This window comes from Xiphias gladius, chromosome 15 (assembly GCF_016859285.1).
Source record: "Xiphias gladius isolate SHS-SW01 ecotype Sanya breed wild chromosome 15, ASM1685928v1, whole genome shotgun sequence".
NCBI classification, from domain to species: domain Eukaryota; kingdom Metazoa; phylum Chordata; class Actinopteri; order Istiophoriformes; family Xiphiidae; genus Xiphias; species Xiphias gladius.
The window spans coordinates 25,179,530-25,198,858 of NC_053414.1; the positions used below are offsets into that span (position 1 = coordinate 25,179,530).

Here is a 19,329-nt window from a genome sequence, read left to right on the forward strand (position 1 = left end):
GAGCATGCTATCGCTACATAGAAGGTGTGTTGTGATGCCTTAAATGCCATGAATCCAGCCAAGAGATAAGTGATCACTTTCCTAACCTTTAATAATAAGACACAATTGTGATAAGCTGCTATTATGCAAAATACACTGTAAATTTAGTATATGCTCATTGATGGAAATAAATAAATATTCTAAATATAAATAAATATTATAAACACCTCTCAGTATAAAACATTACAATTCAGCAGTACCACAAATTACAGCCTTCAAAATGACATAAAGTTGAATCAAAATCTCTCTAAATTAGTTTCAGCTGAGTTTAGGTTTAGAAATTATTCATTTACTTTAATTCACAATGCTCTTCCTCTGTGGTGTCCTTATTTTCCTTCTTGCTAATGTACTATAGTATTTTCATATAGCGAACCTATGCTTTAATGCTGAAAACTGCCACCCAGATAACTGAATCCATGAATGTTGCAGGATCTTCGTGTGAATGGGGCTTCTCTCTCTCCTTTCTCTTTCTCTGTCTTTCATGCACTGTTCATAATCTCCATAGTGTTTACACACAGCTCCTAGGCCTACTGTCAGTCTCTTATTCCCAGACTATTAAGCTGTTGACAGTTTGGTTAATCGTCCCGCAGTTTGACTTCAGGGGAATCGGAGAGGGGTCAGTGGAGTCCTTCTCCAAGGTGTGGAGAGAAAGTGGCCTACGTCTGTTCTTCACTCCGTGGCATGCCTTCGTGTCATGAGTTTGTCTCGTTTTAACAGGAGAGGGTGGGTGCATTGGCAGGGGAGGGGACGGGGGGGTCCTGTCTTTGCTTTGGTCTTCAAGGGGCCAGGAGGGGCCACAAACACAATGGGGAAATTGTCCAGCTCGGAATCAGCCAGAGCAAGTGGCTAGTCAGGGTTTGCAGGCTTGCTGGTTGGTCTATGTCCAGCCTGTGTGTGTTCACGCTCACACACATACAGATTGAGTGAGAGAGATGTAGCAGCAGCATCAGAGCCTGCTATGGCAAAAGGAGTCTCAGGCAGACAGCATGATAGATGGCTTTGTTAAAGGGTCCCAGGGTGTCCCCTGAACTTGAAGCACTCTGTTTATCTTGAATAGGAGAAGCACAGAGTGTTGGGGGGGCAGTTCGGGGGGGGGGGCAGAATGATATAGCTTTCAGGGGAAGGGAGAGAAAGGGAGTGGAGGAGGAGGGAGAGGGTCTGTATCTGGGCAGGCCTGGCTGGGGGTTGGTGAGGTTAAGGGGGGGTCGTGAGCAGGCACGGCTGCTGGAGACACAGAGAGGAGGGAAAGAGGGGGATGGGGCAGCTCTCCTAGTAGCTGTCCATTAACAGATGAACTTGGCAATGGTCCAGGCCTCAAAGGTCTTGGGAGACAGACACACACACACACATGCACATACACTCACGCACACGGATGCATACTTCCCTGGTACCTGCTGACTGTGAATGGAATGCCACCATGGTTCTTTTTTGTCCAGAGGCGAAAGAGGACACGTCTCTGGTTCACCTATGTCGGAACCAGTTCAGACCGGTTAGCCAGCCAGGCCGGAGGAGGCAGACGGACAGGCCTTGTTGCCTGGCCCTCGTCTCCTCTCTCTCTCTTCCTCTCGTCTCTCTCCAGCTCGCCTCCTCTCGTCCTCTTCCTCTGTTTTCCAGGCTTTAGAGGAGGAAACAGAGAGAACCTCTAACCTGAGGGCAGAGGACAATGCAGAGGAGAGAAAAAAGAAGCGAGGGAGCGTGGGAACAAAGTGAGGGACGAATGGATCTGGTCCCAAACAGGGTGGGAAGAGGAGGCAAAAGTGTTTGGTTGTTGTTGGTGCGCTCCTCTTGATGGGGCAACATGAGCTTAACACCACCGCTGCTATTGTGTACTGAAAACATTACAGCAAACATGAGAGTGGTGAAAACTGGGAGAGACAATTTGATATGGAACATGTACATAATGGACTGTTCTGTTGTGTGGGCGAGAAACCTTCTATCTGTGTCAACTTTACATGCATGAATATATCCATGGATCCATATATCATATACGTACACTTGTGGCAGTAATGGAAATCATGTCTGTGAATTAGTTTGTGTCTGTGAACGCCATAAAATATGGACGCAGCTCCTCTCCTAATTATGACTCGGATGTGTCCCTTGAGTTTTGAGAGCAGGCTGTTCACTATTCTACTTCAAATGCTTCAGCTCACACACAAACCCTGCCTCAAGATGGCAGATCAGAAAGCTCTGTCACATCACGAACATCTAAGGAATTCAAGGAGCCGAGATTTTAACGCTGTAGGACTGTGGAATTTATTAATTTGAGTCCTTCTTTAGGCTACAGCTATCATATGTCTATCACAGTTTTGGGCACGCACATGGTTACAGTATCAGCTAAAAATAGCAGATTTGAGGGAAAAAAAGTGATCGTGGCTAAAGCGAAAGTGAATGTGAACTGCTGAGGTGAGAAAAATGTCTTAAAAAGTGGGAAATTTGTGTCAAAGATTGTGTATGAAGACATGATGAAGGTTATGAAAGAGTAGGAATGGGTTAGGTGTTGCATTTTCAGCTAGCCTTGCAGGTGTCTGTCTCTCTCTCTTCCTGTACGTCTGTCTTTCTCTCCCTCCCTCTGTCAGGGCCTCGTGGTTTTTTGATTATGACAAATGGATACTAGACAAAAGACTTCAGGGTCAAGTGCAGCCACATAGAACTTGATTCATCTTGTATCAGATATCTCATTTTTTTATTCCCTACGATCCTTTAAAATTTGGTATACGTTTATGAATGTAAATGTGTGACAACTCTATAAATGTCTTCTCATTTACACACTGGGATGAGGGCTCGACACTTGAGGGTCTCAAATATCAAAAGCTGGCACTGAATGCTTGGTCAGATGTGACGTGGAATGTAAGAACAGTTATGTTACATCTTGTGTCAATTGACAGAATTAGATTTTATGTATAAATTCATCACATGCATGCTGCAGGGCAAACATGGATAATGTATGTTTGCGTGCCTGTGCGTGCATGTGTTTATGTGTGTCTCCGTGTAGATGCATGCAATCCCATTTGCATGTATTTCACACATGCTCACATTAATTTGTTATTTATAAAGAAGGTTCTTCTTTCATCTCCCCCCTTTCTTCCTGCCTTCCAGCTCTTGCTCTATTTCTCAGAAACATGTTTTCTTTTCCAGAACTCTTGCGTGGCTACTTTGGTGCTGAAGCCAACTAAATATCTTGCTTCTGTGTGTGTGTGTGTGTGTGTGTGTGTGTGTGTGTGTGCGTGTGTGTGTGTGTGTGTGTGTGTGTGATGATGGCTGTTTTTATAATGCCCCCCTGCAAATTTGCATATGTATATGCGCAGATTGTATGAGAAGAGCTCTCACATTTAGAGCAGTTGGATAGGGAGGGCGATGGGGGCCATTGCAAGGGTTGTGTGTATAGTTTATGTGTGAGTGCGTGTATTGAAGGGGGGTCGTGTTGGTGTTTTCACCCCCCCAGACAAAGCCGGCCACTACTCCCAGATGGTAGTCTGCTCTCTTCGGCCATGTGTCTGGTGTGTATGTGTGTGTGTGTGTGTATTTATGGACAGAGACAGATACAAAGATGGAGAAAGTAAGGGAGAAATTTGAAAGTGAGAGCGTGTGTGCATGAGATGCACAGTGCGTGTGGGTATGTGTGTGTGTGTGTGTGTGTGTGTGTGTCTGTGCATGTGTGTGTGTGTGTGTGTGCATACACATGGGCATATATATGAAGAATATAAGACTCATCTCTTGAATGGCCTTGCATGGTGTAATTAAAAGCAACCCAGTGTGGTCCGCCATGTTGCCCGTGCCTTGTTCTAGATGCATTAGAATACATTATGCAAGGCAGATGGACAAAGAGAGGGATTCATAGAAAAGGGGAAGGTGTGGAGTGAGACGAGGGGGGGGGGGGGAGAGGTAATGATTCTTTGTCTTAAGTGTTGACCTATTGTAGAGATGTCCATGGACGTCTGGTTAATGGGGTCAGCATTAAAAACCAGGCGTCAGGATTACGTTTACATCAACTGTCTTCTGGACAGTGAGACAGTCAATGCGATTGCTGTCACTGAGTGTAGAAAGCATGGCATGAAATTTTGCTTGATGATGTGCATGTGCAAAGAAAGTTGTGTTTCAGATCAGATTTGGAAAACTATCCTTTTTGTATGATATCATTCATGCTGTTCACTTACAAGTGTCTTTCAGATGACAGGTGAAAAGTCTTCAGCTCGGGAAACAGCTCTAAGAGTGTAAGGGTCCCCACATTCAATAAGAAATCCTGCCCACGGGTTCTGTCTAAAGCCTGGTGTCCCCCTGGGGCTGTATGTTTAAAACAAGCCTGCAGCCCTGTTACAAAGGGGCTATCTATTGCTTGGACAGACTCCAGCTTCTCTGACCTTGATGTTTGTTTTTCTTGTATCCCCAGACATAAACATGGCTCTTGCATCCAGACACACAGACAGACAGGAAGTCATCCTCTCTGATGTCTTTTTCTTACATCTGGATCCTTGGTGAACACCAGGGCAGATGTTTTGGGTTTGAAAATGGGTGCATTCACGAGTACATATCATGTGAACCCAAATGGTGTGTCAATTTTTTAGTGAGCATTTCTTCACCTTCACACCTCCCTCCCTGGCCCTTCTCTTCTCTCATACCTGTCAGACTGGTTTTCTCTCTCTTTCATTAAAGCAAAGCTCTTCTCCTTTTTCTTGACCAGGTAGTATTTTGTTATCAAACGAGAAACCAGACTCCCTTATGACAGCCCTTTACCCCATAGTTCAAAGTGCCAAGATAACCATTCTCTATTTATACCTTTATTGAGGCAAGCCCTTCTCTGCCAGCGAGCGGTCTGGCAGGGAGTGCTTTCCATGCTGGACATGCCCTGTTCTCCCCAGGCTCTGGTAGTGCTGTGGTCTGCCAAGTTGCAGGGCCAGATTGCCTGTAATAGGCCTGCCATTTCCCTCTCATCATCTGTCAGCACTCTGGATCCAACTGCAGGGTCCAAAGAGGGCTACCACTCTCCAATTAAAAAGGTTAATTTGCCCTCGCCCATCTCTTCCGCCTTCCCCCCTCTACAGCTTGCTATGTCTTCATTAGCACTTATTTGTGCTTCTGTGTTGCTTTTCCTTTTTCTGTCTCTCTTTCTTTCTTTCTTATTTTAGTTGCCTTTGGTAAACACTATTTTACATGGAAAAGGTAAGGGGGAATATCCATTAGCATATTTTTTCTGAGCCAGCAAGTTTAAAAAAAAAAAAAAAATTCTCAATGGTGTCAGAGTGGTATTTTTTATAGCCTCCTCAGAGCAGCTCAAGTTAAAATCGGCTCAGTTTCTTTGCATGCCGTGGCCTCGTGTCACTATGATTAAACTGACCAGTGTCAGTGGAGAGAGCAGGAGATTACAAGAAGAGATCAACATTTTGGGAAATGTACTTAAAGGCTCTCTTGGTGAGAGTTAGATGACAGGATTGATATTACTTTAGTGTTTTTGTATGGACTAAACAAACAGCAGCATACGGTGTGTTAAATAGTGAGCTTTAGAGGTGCAAGTAAACTGTTTTACAGTCTTTCGGCTAAACTTAGCTAATCACCTGCTGGATGTAGCTTCATATTTAACCAACAGACATGAAAGTGGTATCAATGTTCTGGTGGCAAAAAGCAAATAAGGCTTTTTTTTAAAGTTAGGCGACATCACGCAGTTGCTCATAGCCATAGAGTTACTAGTACCTCTAGTCTAACTAGAGATTGTAGCACTAACAATATGTAGTAAAACTCAAAGCTCCCACCACCTCTCAAAACTTTTTTACTTTGTAAAGATGTCATTAACTCGGGATGCTTAACAAGTAGCATAAACATAGTAGCATTACCATAAATTTAAGAATTGTGTAAATTTGACAGTGAAGAGAAAAATCTGCCTGTCTTTCTAGATTGGGAGAAAGGTTCATAACTCTTTCCAGTTATGTGGTGACCATGCTTCGTTGTCGTTATCGTCGCACAGTGTTGTCAGTCTCTTAAGCCTCAGACAAACCTGAGAGGATGAGCGGTGTTCAAGTGAGACACACTCCCGTGGGATATAGAGTCACAAACTTACTTTCGTCATCTGTGATCTGCCCCATTCAAACAGAAGGAGAGGAGATCTTGTCCGGATGGGCTGTTATAACTCCCTCTGCCTCTATCTCTGCTTAGGGCCCTTTCCTGTATCGTCTGAGTTCCCTCTTTCCCCCCGTCCATGCCCCCTAGTTGCCCACCCCACCACCACCAGCACCACACACACACACACACACACACACACACACACACACACACACACACACACACACACACACACACACACACACACACACACAATCACTTTCTTTCTTCCTCTTGGTTTATCTGAACAAAATGTATATGGATGTATATGGACATGCCACTTTGTGAACCCAAAGCCCAGGAAGGAAGCTGCCCCTAACCACTGCCTGCACTGCTGCTTTCTGTCAGTTACCACTGCTTTCAGACCTCCATTCTTGTGTCAAGCTAACACAGCTAGCAAACTGTTGTGGGGCTTTTTTGTGTTTTCTTTTGGGGATCTGGGTCTTTAGGAGGAGGCGATTGAGTAGGCAATAGAGATATAGCATTTGTTTTTAAAGGATTATTGCGGGCATTTCCACTCTTTGGCTCATTTTATTCATAAATTGTTTAATTTTGGTTTAGATTCTATTAGACTTGGGGCCATTTCATAGACTTAAGATTTTGGCAAGCCGTCGTCCAGAGTTTGCAGGGTAAAGATATTTTATCTTAACAGTTAAACAAAGTTAGTGTCCACAAGAAAAGGAGCAAATGAATGTAAAAGAGTGTTGAATTTGCAGAAATTGACTTGGTAGGAAATGGTAGGAAATTGAACGAGGATTGGATTTTATCTGATCATGCACAGTGTTTGTCAAATTCTGATAGATTTTTGCTAATTCAAATTAGAAAAAAATATAAGCTCAGTCATACAGTTATTCTGCCTTAATAAATCAGCAGTAGCAGCTGCATTGTCATCTGCTGTTAAGTGTAGTGGCATACTAAATGTAATTGGGGGTCAGTCTTGGTAGTTTTAGCGATTAACATAAGCTAATGACTTTGAAGGATGAACAGGAGGTGGAGATAAAGGGGGGAGAGAAGGAGGGAAGAAGGGGGACGTTGTCTGGCTCCGTCACTGGCCATTAAAGGCCTGCCCCTGGACTACAAGAGCGGGCCAGTTTCCCATGCACCAGCGGCACAGGCAAGCCCTCTTTGGTTACACAAAATGTCTGCCTGTATGGCCATGGAGAGAGATATTATTAGTGTTATTTTGCCTCAGTTATCTGAGAGCATAGTGCTTTTAGGCCCCCTTGTTTGAGGGGCTGACAGACACTTGAGTTTCTGCAGCAGATTAAATGAAATTTTAGCAGCTTTTTCTTGGGGCCAGGCCATAAAACCACACAAAGGAAGCAGCTGCCACTAATGTAATCTAGAATGGGGTGCTGCAGTGTAAAGCTGTCCACCACTCCTTTGTTTTTCCCTTCTTCCCCTCTCCACAGCTTTTTACACCATTCTTGACACCCTTCAACTACACTCCTTCCTCTTCAGATAATATCCTTGTTCTTTCACTGCCCTTAATTCCTCTTTTCATCAGCTACACCTCTGTGTACTGCAAAGGTGAGGAAACTGGACAAGAGCAATAAAGGCCACGTGTTTTAAGAGCAAACATATCTTTTTATGCCTTTATGTACCTATACGGCAGTGTCAAAAGTACATGAGATAGCCGTCAGGTTGGGTCGTTCTCAGGCATTTTCCCCTCCCGGGATTTATGTAGGCCCACACTGTATCAGCTGGACATGTATGGAATGAGCATATAGGATCTTTACAGTTTGACCTTGCGCAAGTTCACAAAGTTAATTTCTTGGAATGTAAGACAAGAAGTCCACAGGGGTCAATGTCCCTGCGACCCCTGCATCACTCAGAGGTTGTCAGCCCCTCTCAAAACGAAGGGATGGATCTTGAGCACCTGAGTTCATGTTGGCAGGGAGCGGAGTTACATTCCTGTCAGGGCTGTCATTGTCAAGTGACATAAGAGAGAGAAAGGAAAAGAGAGAGGGAAAGAGAAACTGCAGGCATATACAAGATTTCCCAGAAATGAAAGCTGTTTGTTAATTACATTCTTTAATTATTTGGAGTTGACATTTGCATCAGGCATGCTGTCGGTGCTTTACATTGAGACTCCACTGTTGCCTTCTGTAAATGAAGTTTTATAGTCCGTTAGAGAAGCAATAGCACAAACATCTGGCCCATAAATCTCAGGTGGTGCTGCAGAGTGCAGCCTGAGAAACCAGCTCTACCCATCCCCTGATCAGCCATTAATCCAAATTTCCACACTTCCACACTGACTTATTTATATACGGTTGGTTAGCTGGTAAGCTTTCCAGGAGTGCAGGCATTGCGTTGGAAAGTACTGTTGTACCTTTTAGTGCATTAGATTAACACATTGCTTAAGCAGAGTTCGGACCCGTTTGTGTGGTTACTTATCAGGTTTTACGGAGAGTGGATGTCGTTTGTATTTGCATCATGGCTGTGTGTTGGTTGTATGTGTGTGTAAGTATGTCTTGCCAGTGCCTGTTCTGGAATGTTTGTGGACCCTTTCTGTGCAGAAACGATGGCTTGGAGGTGGACTCAGCCTGCTGTTCAACCAGTCAGCCAGTCAGTCAGTCTGTATGTGCATGTGTCCTGTCCTGCAGCTGTCTGTGAATAAATCCATCTGTCACCAAAGGAACACAGGCTTTCCTCACATATCCCGCTCATCAACTCTCTCTCAGGTCTAAAAACTCATTTGAGAGTTCCTCTCAGACATTGATTAACTATGTCTTGAGGGTAAGAAAAGAAATTTATTATTGCTTTTTTCCAGATGATTCCTTGACCTTTGCTGATCCACTGGAGAAGTTTGTACCTGTTGCTACTGTCCTCCTTCCTTGTCTTAAGTCTTTATCTCGCTGCCTCTTAGCAGCTCCGTCTGTCTTATTATTTTTTCTCAGTTACTTTTTACATAGCATCCTCATAAAAACAGGGGAATTTGTTGTGGTGTAGCACATATGCACACTTACACACCAACACCACACATCTTTACTTAAACCTGATGACCCAATAGAAATAGCTCATGCCCCCCTTTTTGCCACCCTCTTTTTCTGCTCCTCTGCTCTGCCCTCCCTCCTTCCCTTCCTGGTTGGTAGGTCGGTATAGCCCCCCTTATAAACATAGTGATCTATAGGAACCCTAGACCCAGACAGTTTTTTGGCATGGCTGTGCAGGTAGCATTCCAGCACGGTTTGAGATCTTAGGGCCCTCGTTAAAAGCCTGATTTATGCTCTACAGCTGGGCACAAAGGAACCTACAGGTTGGCTAACTTAATTAATATCACGCTTGCTACCGCTTGCACCTATGCATGTTACTGACACACCTCTAGGGAGAATAAGTGGAAGGGTCCACATGCTGTATTTTTAACAATCCAGTTGACGGTGTGTTTGCATAAGATGTAGCTGAAAAGACACAGCTAGCTGTGTTAAATGTAATTTAAAATAATTCTTACGAGGACTTATAGTGCCACGAAGTTAAACGTATCACTGATGTAAATGCAGATTTTGTCTTCTAGGGATCTGGGTGTTAACTTTCTGGGCCTCACTAAGTCCACCATTTTACGCGCCTCTCATGCGTTGCTATGGTGGCTGATCAGACCACATGTCTTCAATTAGTAAGCAGAAATCTGGTACGGCGAGCCTCGGAGATGAAGAATTGTGTGGAGCGTGGCCTGCCATTGCCAAGCATATGGCCCATCCATCTTATGGACTGTTATGGATGATAAACGTTACATGTAGATATTAACTGGTTGCCTTCACCCCGTTCTAACCCTATAGTCTTTTCTATGGCATGTACAGCACAGTCTTATGTCATTGGGAAAGAATACTGTGCCCTGTAATGTACAATCCAACCTTGACTCATTTGATTTGTCAACCGTTTCTGTGTGTTGTTTTTTTTTTTACAAAATAACATATCATAAAGGTGCAGTGCTGGGTGGTATGAAGCTTCTAGGGCAGTCTTAGCAGCATTAATGTCAAATTGTAGTGCTGAACAAAGGAGCAGGTCATTTTGAATATCTGACCACTTCCTCGCTCTGCCACGTCTTGTCCTGCTTCTGTCAGAATGTCTTGAAGGGGCTGAAATAGGGCTGAACAGGAGGCCATTTTGCAATTTTAATCAGGATTTGGAAAGCATCAAGGCTGAGAAGTGGCCCAGCACTGTTTTCTCCTCGATGAATTAATAATGGGACAGGAAATGGAGGGTTGGATGAATGGATAGTGGTCGGTTGGGGAATTGCGGTCCCACTGTTAGTGGCCGTGTCCTTATTAAAGGATCAGTGAACTTCATATCTTTGGCTTTACTAGTTATGACATTGCAGTGAATATAACTTGGTGAAATGAGGATGTCTGATACCAACATTTAAAAAAAAATACACTGACCTTGTGAAAGAATCAGTTTTCCTCCACAGTCCAGACTTCAGTTCTGCGATCCCTACTTATACACGCATAACTATCTCTACTTTCCACTTCTACATTTCTAAGGAAAATGGATTTGCAAGCTACATCTGACCTGAGATACCCCTCGATACTTAAGAGTCCGGGTATTGATGCTGCGTTAACCACTCGACCACCGTGTGCACAGTCACACACACCAGATGGGACGCGTGTTAAACCCTCAGCCTCCACAGCTCCAGGACACGGGACACTCCAACACACTGGCCCTCTTGTTTTAAAGTGCCATGTCCCTCCACAATGCCTTGAGGCTTGTATGCATAATGAGCTGCTATGGTTGGCCCAAGCTCACATGCCCTGGTCCTCTCACCCTGAGGTGGTAGGACAGGGTGAAAAATAACTGCATGTTTAAAACAGCCCTTGTTCACTGGTATCTAAATGATGGCCCATGCTTGAGAGCTTCTGGGCCTACTGCGAGTGTGTTCAGGAACAAACAACAGAGGTCAACGTTAGGGATAACTTTGGGATTCCTAACAGTTCCCCACTTCTGCCTCAACACCAGGGCATGAAAATGTTGTATTTTACTGGTGATTCAAGTGTATCTGGAGCCCCAAGATGCACAGACCCTCAAACTCTTTACCTGTTTCACCTCGTCTCTTTTTCCTTTGCCTGTTCTGTGTGTCTCATTTTCTCTGGAAATTTTATTTACAGTGACAGAGCACCTTAGGTATAAGGTAGGAGGAAAAAAATGACTTGTACACACTGGCCTGATGGATGGATTTTGAGATCTGCCCGGCAATAAATGAGTGGGTGGAGAAGCTAAAAGGTGTATCTTGGCACAGGTGTTTTACGACCAAAAGTAGCATCCTTTTGTGCTTGAGAAAAGAAAAATGTTGAAAAACTATGCGAGTGTGTTGTGTGTATTATAGGCCAAGCATAGAGTATTTTAACAGTAAAAGAGGAAGGGTGAGGGGGATACTGTACGTGTACGCGTGTGTGTGTGTGTGTGTGTGTGTGTGTGTGTGTGTGTGTGTGTGTGTGTGTGTGTGTGTGTGTGTGTGTGTGTGTGTGTGTGTGTGTGTGATTGTGAAAGACAGACCCACTTTAACCTCTCTCAGTGCTGTCATCAGAGCGTGTTAAGGAAATAGCATGATGGAAGGAGGAGTGACGAATGAACATGCAGGCTGCATGAGGGACGGAGAGCAAGAGGGAGAGGGAATGACTCTATCCTTGAAACACCGAAGTGTTTACTAAGCCAACACAGAGTGTGTGTGTGTGTGTGTGTGCGGTTGCCTGGACTTCCATCAGCTCAGATACCCTTACTGCAGGTCTGTACCTGTAGATCAGGCAAAGTCTTTAACTCTCAATACACACTCTTCCTCTTCAACTTTTCTTCACTATCTCTCTCTCTCACTTTCTCTCTCTCTCTCTATCTGTGTTGCTCTCACTCACACTACCCTCCTCTCTTTCAACACTGTCTGTCATTCAAAACAGTGGGCTTAGTGATGCTTTTGAGTTTCTATTTTCGTTTCACACCTACTTTTTAATTAATTACTTATGTATGGCTGTTCAACTGTAAATATATGTTATCACGTATGTATGTTTATATGTATGAACGTGTACGCTTTATTTTTCCATCTACATGTTGCATTCTTCAAATTCATCTAGCTTGCATGTGTGAATCCTGATTTTGCCTCATACTGTAGTTTTTGTACAATCCTGCTAGTAATTCAACCTAAGTTAGTCCTTAATATGGGACTGCAGATGCAGAAGGTGGAAAAATAACAAAAACACCAACATTATACTGGCTCAATGTCAAACGAATGAATCCTTTGCTTCCAGAAGGTTTTCAGTTTTTGTTGGAGTGTTTTATGCAGGTAGCAGCAAACTGAATGAGACCATTTCCTTCATTTCCTTCCTTCCTTTCAGGAAGAAAAACCTCTTCTTATATAAGTATTAGAGAATGTGAAAATCGGTATCACACTTCAAGATCCAGTACATTCCATAAAAAGGTCAGTTGTTTACAAAAAGAGAAAAAGGAGGCATTCCTGCTTAAGTTTCTTTAAGCAAGATATTCAAATTGTACTTGATACAGGGATGCTGCAGTGTTGCTGATAATATGCCCCTGCCAGAGGTCAAATGAAATTATTTAATTGGGGAATAAATTAAGTATATAAAAACAAGCCACTATTGTTCTTTGGTAGCCTGTAAATGTGAATTCATGGGATGAAAAAATGAATGAAACAGCAACAAGGATAAAACAAAACTACTGCTTATCAGTTCACATTTTTTGCGCTTCTTATACCAGGTCTCTGTGTGTTGGCCTTGCTTATAGGTGATTCAAAAATGACAGCCCTGGCATATACCAGTCTTGTAAAGCTCACATGCTTCCGTCTTTTTTTTTTTTTTTTAATTAATTTTATAATAGTGCACGTGTTTTTATATCTGTTTTACAGCGGTGCTTATTCAGTTCTTTTGTCTGTGTTTAAGCCATGGTTTTGTGGCATTTAGCAATTGTCTTGCTACGTTTTAGTCTCGTTATTGTCTCTGAGCTATTGTTTGTCACTCTTGTTCCTTATTGATCATGAAGCTTGACATATGTTACATTTTTTTTTTCAAACTCCTAAACTTGTCAAATTAAATAGACAACGTCACAGCTTCTTAAACCGCTGCCATGTTGGCCGCATGTGATTTCAGTTCATCTTGCCCAGATAGTCACCAGCAAAGCTGTTGATAATCTGAGCTTTTTTGTAAACTCTGTAGTAATGTGACTGTAATGTGTTGACTCCAGATCTTCATAGTCTTTTCATGTGGTGTTTGTGCTGCTCTGTCCATCTCCCTGCATGTCTATGAAGACTGAAGAGGGGGAAAGTGAGGAGGTCAGATACAGGGCCCCGTATGCTCTGGTGAAGCCGAATCGCGTCCTGGCAAATGGTATGCAGGCTCATAACGCACTCCACTCGTCCAATAGCCAGAGCCGAAACAGTTTTGACAGTGTCGAATGCCCTGCCCCGGGGGCCTTATCATCCCTCGCTGCTTGCCTGCCTCCCTCCCCTGTTTCTCTTCTACTGATGCTATCTATCTGGAGATTTATGCAGAAATGTGCAGCTAGTCGACCTCCCTGGACCCCTCCATCCTTTCTGCAGGGACGCCAGCCTGTCATAAGCTGAGCTATGCAGAGATAGTGAAGCTCAGGCTGCTGGCCCCATGTCTCACAGAGGCTATCTTGTCTGTGCACTTCAAACAGGGATGATGCTTGTAAGGAAAGACAGCAGATGCTCTCATCTGAATACGGTATTGTGAAAGTAAAACAGGCGAAAATATCCAATATATGTATTCTGTTCTATTGTATTGTATTCCATTTAATTCTATTATATTCTGTTATATTCTTCACAAGCCTATTTTACTCTACTCTCCTCCCCCTAAGCTGCAGTTTATTGAAAGGTATCTTTTCTTTGACGGAACACTTTTCGCATTTCCCCTCTGAAGTGCTCAGAGACTCCTTGCCCATGTGGGATATTGCCCGAGTCCAAAAATACTCCTGCTTGATTAAGTCTTCTTATGTACCTGGATATGTGTGCTTAAACTGACACTTGGCAGTTTGCAGTTTCTTTGATTCCACTCTTTTTTTTAATACCTACTCCACTGACCGTTGGCTTTTGTTGACAGCAGTTTGATCCTGTGAAGCGGATCCCAACTCAATAAATAATCTCTGCGGATGCTTACATAAGCGATGGTCCATTTAATTAGATTGGTTAAGCTTAGAAGCCCAGTGGTCTTTTCACTGTACCATTAGAGCTAGGATGAGAAACAACAGTGTGCGGCCTCCCACCATTGCTGGTAAGCAGAGAGCAAATGCTGATCTGCATCAGAGACTCGGCTGGCCCAGCCTGGTATAAGGTCTGCCGGACCCAGCCGCACCCATTCATGAAGCTGTCCAGCTGGGCTTAGTGGGAATGAATGAATGGATGGATAGATGGAGGGATAGAGAGATGGACAGACGGATGGGTGGGTGGATGGTCAGTTCAAATACAGTTCAACCGAGAAAAGATCAAAGGGAGTAAGGTTACGCAGGGAATCAGACATCGTAGAGAGATTCTAATTTTAAAATTATTGAGGCATACACACACATGCGTGAATACATGGACACAGTCGTGTGGTTGTACTCGCATACAGTGAGAATGCATGCCCATTAAAGAAACACTCCCGCAACGCAAAAGCACATGCATATATAAAACACGCTGTCTTCCCCAGGACACACACACACAGATATTTGTTTATTGTGTGTCATGCATGCATTCATTGGCCTCTGTGTGGGTGCCATCTGTCCATAATGTTTCCTTAGTGTCTCAGAGGTGCTTCAGTTCACCTGTTGCGCTTATCAACTTTCAGGAGAAGGAGAAGGGGAAAGCAAAGGTAAGAAGTGTGAAAGTCTGATTGGAGACAAAGCCACAGCCAGCAGTTTACTTTATACTGGGCACAGGCCCCTCAAAGACCACCATGCATCTTTATCTGGTGATCTGCCCCCCCACCCCGCCTGTTCATGCCAGCTAGGCTTTTCTACCAGCGAACCTCTCGCTTTCCCCATCTTTTGCTCTCTTAACTCTCCATTCTCTCTTTTTCCTCACAGCCTCTGTTTGTGCCTCCTTCTTGTTTCTTTCTCTCTGTGTGTGATGTGTGTAGTTGGTTAGTGGTCAGCTTCTCCCAATTGTGTAACGTGTGACTCCAACACCAGCCAGCGTTGCAGGCCCCAGTCCACATCGGACTTGTAAAAGCCTGGGATTTAGGCTTGTTCTATTCCCTGGCTGGCTTTTTGTTTAGTAAACCGTATTTCCTGCATCCGGTTTTGTCTCAGGAACAAGTGTTGGTCAAACAAGCCTTTTGTCTCTGGCCAGTGGCTCAGCGCACCACAACACGTCTGGTCCAGGACAAAGAAGCGAGTGTATGAGCCTGGGTGTGTGTGGCTGTGGCAGAGAAACACAGACAAACAGAGAGAGATAGAGAAGTAAGGAGGAAGGTCAAGGCCAGCCAGCTGCTCTATCAGGTATTTTCACAAATACAAATGGATCCAGAGACAGATCCACATAATCTTTGGGTGATAACATGTATGAGATACCCCACACAATACCCAAATATGAAAGGTGATGAATAATTACAGTTCATTTGTCAACGATTTTTTTCCACCAATGCCTTTGCCATCTAGGTCAGCTGAAAGTCATGTACAAGAGGGTGAATTTAAAAAAATGCAAGACACTAAAGAAGAGCTCTAATGGGAGCCTCTGCCTCCATTTCCTCAGCCTCTCCTCTCCTGCTTCACCCTTCACCCCTGTCCAATCCCTGACTGTGAATACCCTAATGACATAAACAGAGTAGTAATCACATTAACACCAGTTATGGCTGAGGCACTCTTAAGAGGTACTGTATTGACAACCCTCCGTCTTCCCAAGGCACTCACTCCAACACCTATAAACACTTATGAATATTGGCAAAGACCTGCTATTAGCATAATCACTTTTCAGGTGTGTTTGAGTGCTCCCAAGCCCAGGCGACTGATAACTTTGGGAAATGGCAGTGACACGCTGCGTCCCCTCATGTCTCCTGTCTCTGTGCCTTCCTCCTCCTTCTCCTTTTGAAAGGCCTGCAAGCTAATCCTGTTAGCTCGTTCTTCCATTAGCTAAATGACCAATATCATTGAGAGCTGCGTGGTCACACCAGGACAGCCTGAGCCTACTATCAGGGTTGGTCAAGGACAAAACAAAAAAAACTGAGGGTCAAGCCAAGTCTGCTAACTTTTGGATCCATGGCTTGAAAGTTTGAGGGGACAGATAAATGGATGGTGGGTTTGATTGAGAAATGAAGGGAGGAAGAGGCAGTTTTTTTTAAATTAGTGCATCATTAACCTGCCAACACAGGGTCAAGGTCATTGTTGTCTTGGCTTCCGTTGTTTTGTTTGTTTGTGTTTGTGGCTGCAATTGGCCTGATAGGACAAAGGCAGAAGGGGGTGGTATGGTTACTGTGTGTTTGTGTGTGTGTGTGTGTGTGTGTGTGTGTGTGTGTGTGTGTGTGTGTGTGTGTGTGTGTGTTGTTTGTGGGAGACTGGGTGCTTGTAAGACTGGGTTTGGGGGTTGGGTCACTAACAACAGAACAATCTCCATGAGCAAAATGTACATGAAGAGTCAGCCTCCTAGATATGCTTGTGTGTATTGCTGATTGCTGTGTCTGGTCAACACTTTGGTCCGGGACACTGGTGTGAATTTGGTGTCAGCAGCTTCAGGTGACCATATCATATCTGCCTTACTAAGGCGCCATAATTTCCCCTCTGCCCTTGCGTCAGTTGGTCTGCATGAGCAGTACACTATGTCCGTTAGACACTGTAATAGCCTCCCCCTGCTTTGTGTTGCAATATGCTGAAATGGCTTTGAAGGAGTTGTTCAACCCCACCCCCCATTTCTTTGACTGTTCTACATCTCTTCTCTGTGCTCTGCCACTATAGCTCTAACAGTATTGTTCAGCCTCTTTTTGATTATCGTTCTACGTTTCTGCTCCTGATCCCCCTGCTCTTTCTAACTTCTCCTATACGCTTTCTGTCTTCTCTCCTCCAAAGTCCCCTCTTTCAGCCCCTGCCACGGAATGGCAGCTAAGGGGTTGTCAGTGTGACTTCTCCTCTCTGCTGATCCTATTTCAAAGGGACCTGGAGATCTAGCATTAGCCCCAGCTCTCCTGCTCTCTAGCCCTAACTCACCACAGACTTACAGTTACTGGAAGGAGAGAAACAGACGAAGAGAGTGAGAGGGAGCTCTTCTTTATTCCATTAGAGAACCGACTAGTTTATAAGATCATCTTTTCTCCCTCACACAGTTCTCTGCTCTTCTATACTAGCGAACAAACCTTCAAGGCCATCAAACCCCTTGTCAGAATGCCTTTTCTCCTTTTGAATAACTGTCCTTCCATCCCTTTGAGGAATCAGCTATTAAGGACAATAGTAGGCTTTTTTTGGTATCTTTTTTGTCATTGTTGTGAATCTGGGCATGCGTTGTTCTAGCTTCCTGATGCCCATCAATGTGTCCACTGCCTGCATGTGAATAACAATTATCGTTGCTGCTTGTGGCATGAGCAGTGTTTGTCAAATGCCCATAGATGGGCTTGTGATTGCATAGCACAAGACACGCTGTTTTTGATACATAAGAAAATGAATTGACTACTGCCCTTGACGTGCTGTGTTGTGGCTCTTGTGTCCTTCAGAAATGTGGTGAGTTGTCATTAGGAATGTCCCCTTCACGCCACACTTCTCTCCCTCCTTCACTCCCTTCCTTTTTCCCTGCCTCCTAACTTCACTTCCTCAGTGCTTTCTTTCCTCTGATGGCGGTGGCTGTGTCTCGGAGGAGAAGACGACATTCTAGCCAACCCCCCATCTCCCTATCTTGTCCTTCACAACAGAAAATTCATTTTCCTCCTCATGCAGATGCAGTCTGCTCACACATTAGGAGAGGGAAGTGTGTATAGGCTGCAAATCAAAGAAAAGTGAACAGGAGAGGCCAAGTTATTGCAGCCATTTTACAAGTGATATGGGGCTTTCTATTTAAAGCCATAAAAACACACATAATCGGGAAACATGCATATAGCCAAACCAATGTAATGGGCACATTTTATTTGTGCTTATGAGAGAGGGAGCAAAAATGTGTATGGGCAAATGGCTTTTTTATGATGGAAAAATTCCATGGTGGGTCAAAGCCCCTTGCAGGTGGCAGCAATTAACTGTAATTTTTGCAGATTGTAATGATCCATAATTTACCAGTATACCCCCCTTCCAACTCTTTTCAGTCAAGAGAAAAAGGTTTCCGTGTAGGTTGGATTGGGTGAACATTTTATGCCGTATTCTGGTCTTTAATAAGTGAGATTGTTCAGAGGGGGCCATGGTGGCCGTGGACACATGAGATAGAAGACAGAAAAACCACAACACACCATTTTGTTCCCTCTGTTGCTCATCCACAACATCCCTCTTTTCTCTCCGCAGCTGTCTTCTCTTTCTGCCCCTTCTTCACCCCTTTGTCTCTTAGCCACAGCAGGCTTAAAACATGCAAGACTGTCCATCCACCATCTTAGGAATCTCTTATAGTCGCAATCACGCACACCCAGCCTATCTTCCTTCCTCCCTCTCCCTTGTTCTCCCTCTCCAGCACAGTATGGCTATGGTTTTTGGGTTCAGCGTCTGCAAATGACTTCAGAAAAATGCCCTCCAGTGAAAAAAGAAAAAAGAGAGGAAAGGATAAGAAAGCCAAAAGATGAAAGAGGGAGCACATTTGCAAGTGGCGGATGCTTCTTATTTTGCATATCTCTCACTTCTGCTTTCCCCTTCTTCTCCTTTTTCTATTCACCTGAGAGGATTTAAATAAATCCATAAAGCATGAAATATCAGAAATAGAAAAGTAATGCATTTTCATAGAAGCCTCCCCACCCACACACAAACACACATACACAGCTTTCCCCTTTGCTTCTTTTTGCTGTGAATGTGTGTTTTTTGTGATAAACGCCGGTACAATTTATTAACATGTGACCTCTTATTTGTATTCAGCGTTAATATGCAGCATCAGATACATGTCCCACTTTAGCCTTGCTAATTCTGTAAACAAGGCATTGGAGGGGAGATGAGTGTGTTTAACGAGATTAGGCGTGCATTGTCAGGCAAATCTCAGGTCAGTGTGCAAGTGCTATTGAAAGTCAATTATTGTTTGAAATATTCCTATGTCTTCTCAACTGTGTAAATTGTGTATTGCTGCCAGAGATATCTCTCATTACTGTTTTATTTATT

At 43.9% G+C, this 19,329-nt stretch overlaps 1 protein-coding gene across 1 annotated transcript in view; it reads left to right on the forward strand.

Annotated features, from left to right (window-relative positions):
• bcl11ab (BAF chromatin remodeling complex subunit BCL11A b) overlaps positions 1-19,329 on the forward strand; it is a 34,733-nt gene that overhangs the window by 11,628 nt on the left and 3,776 nt on the right. The window lies entirely within an intron of this gene.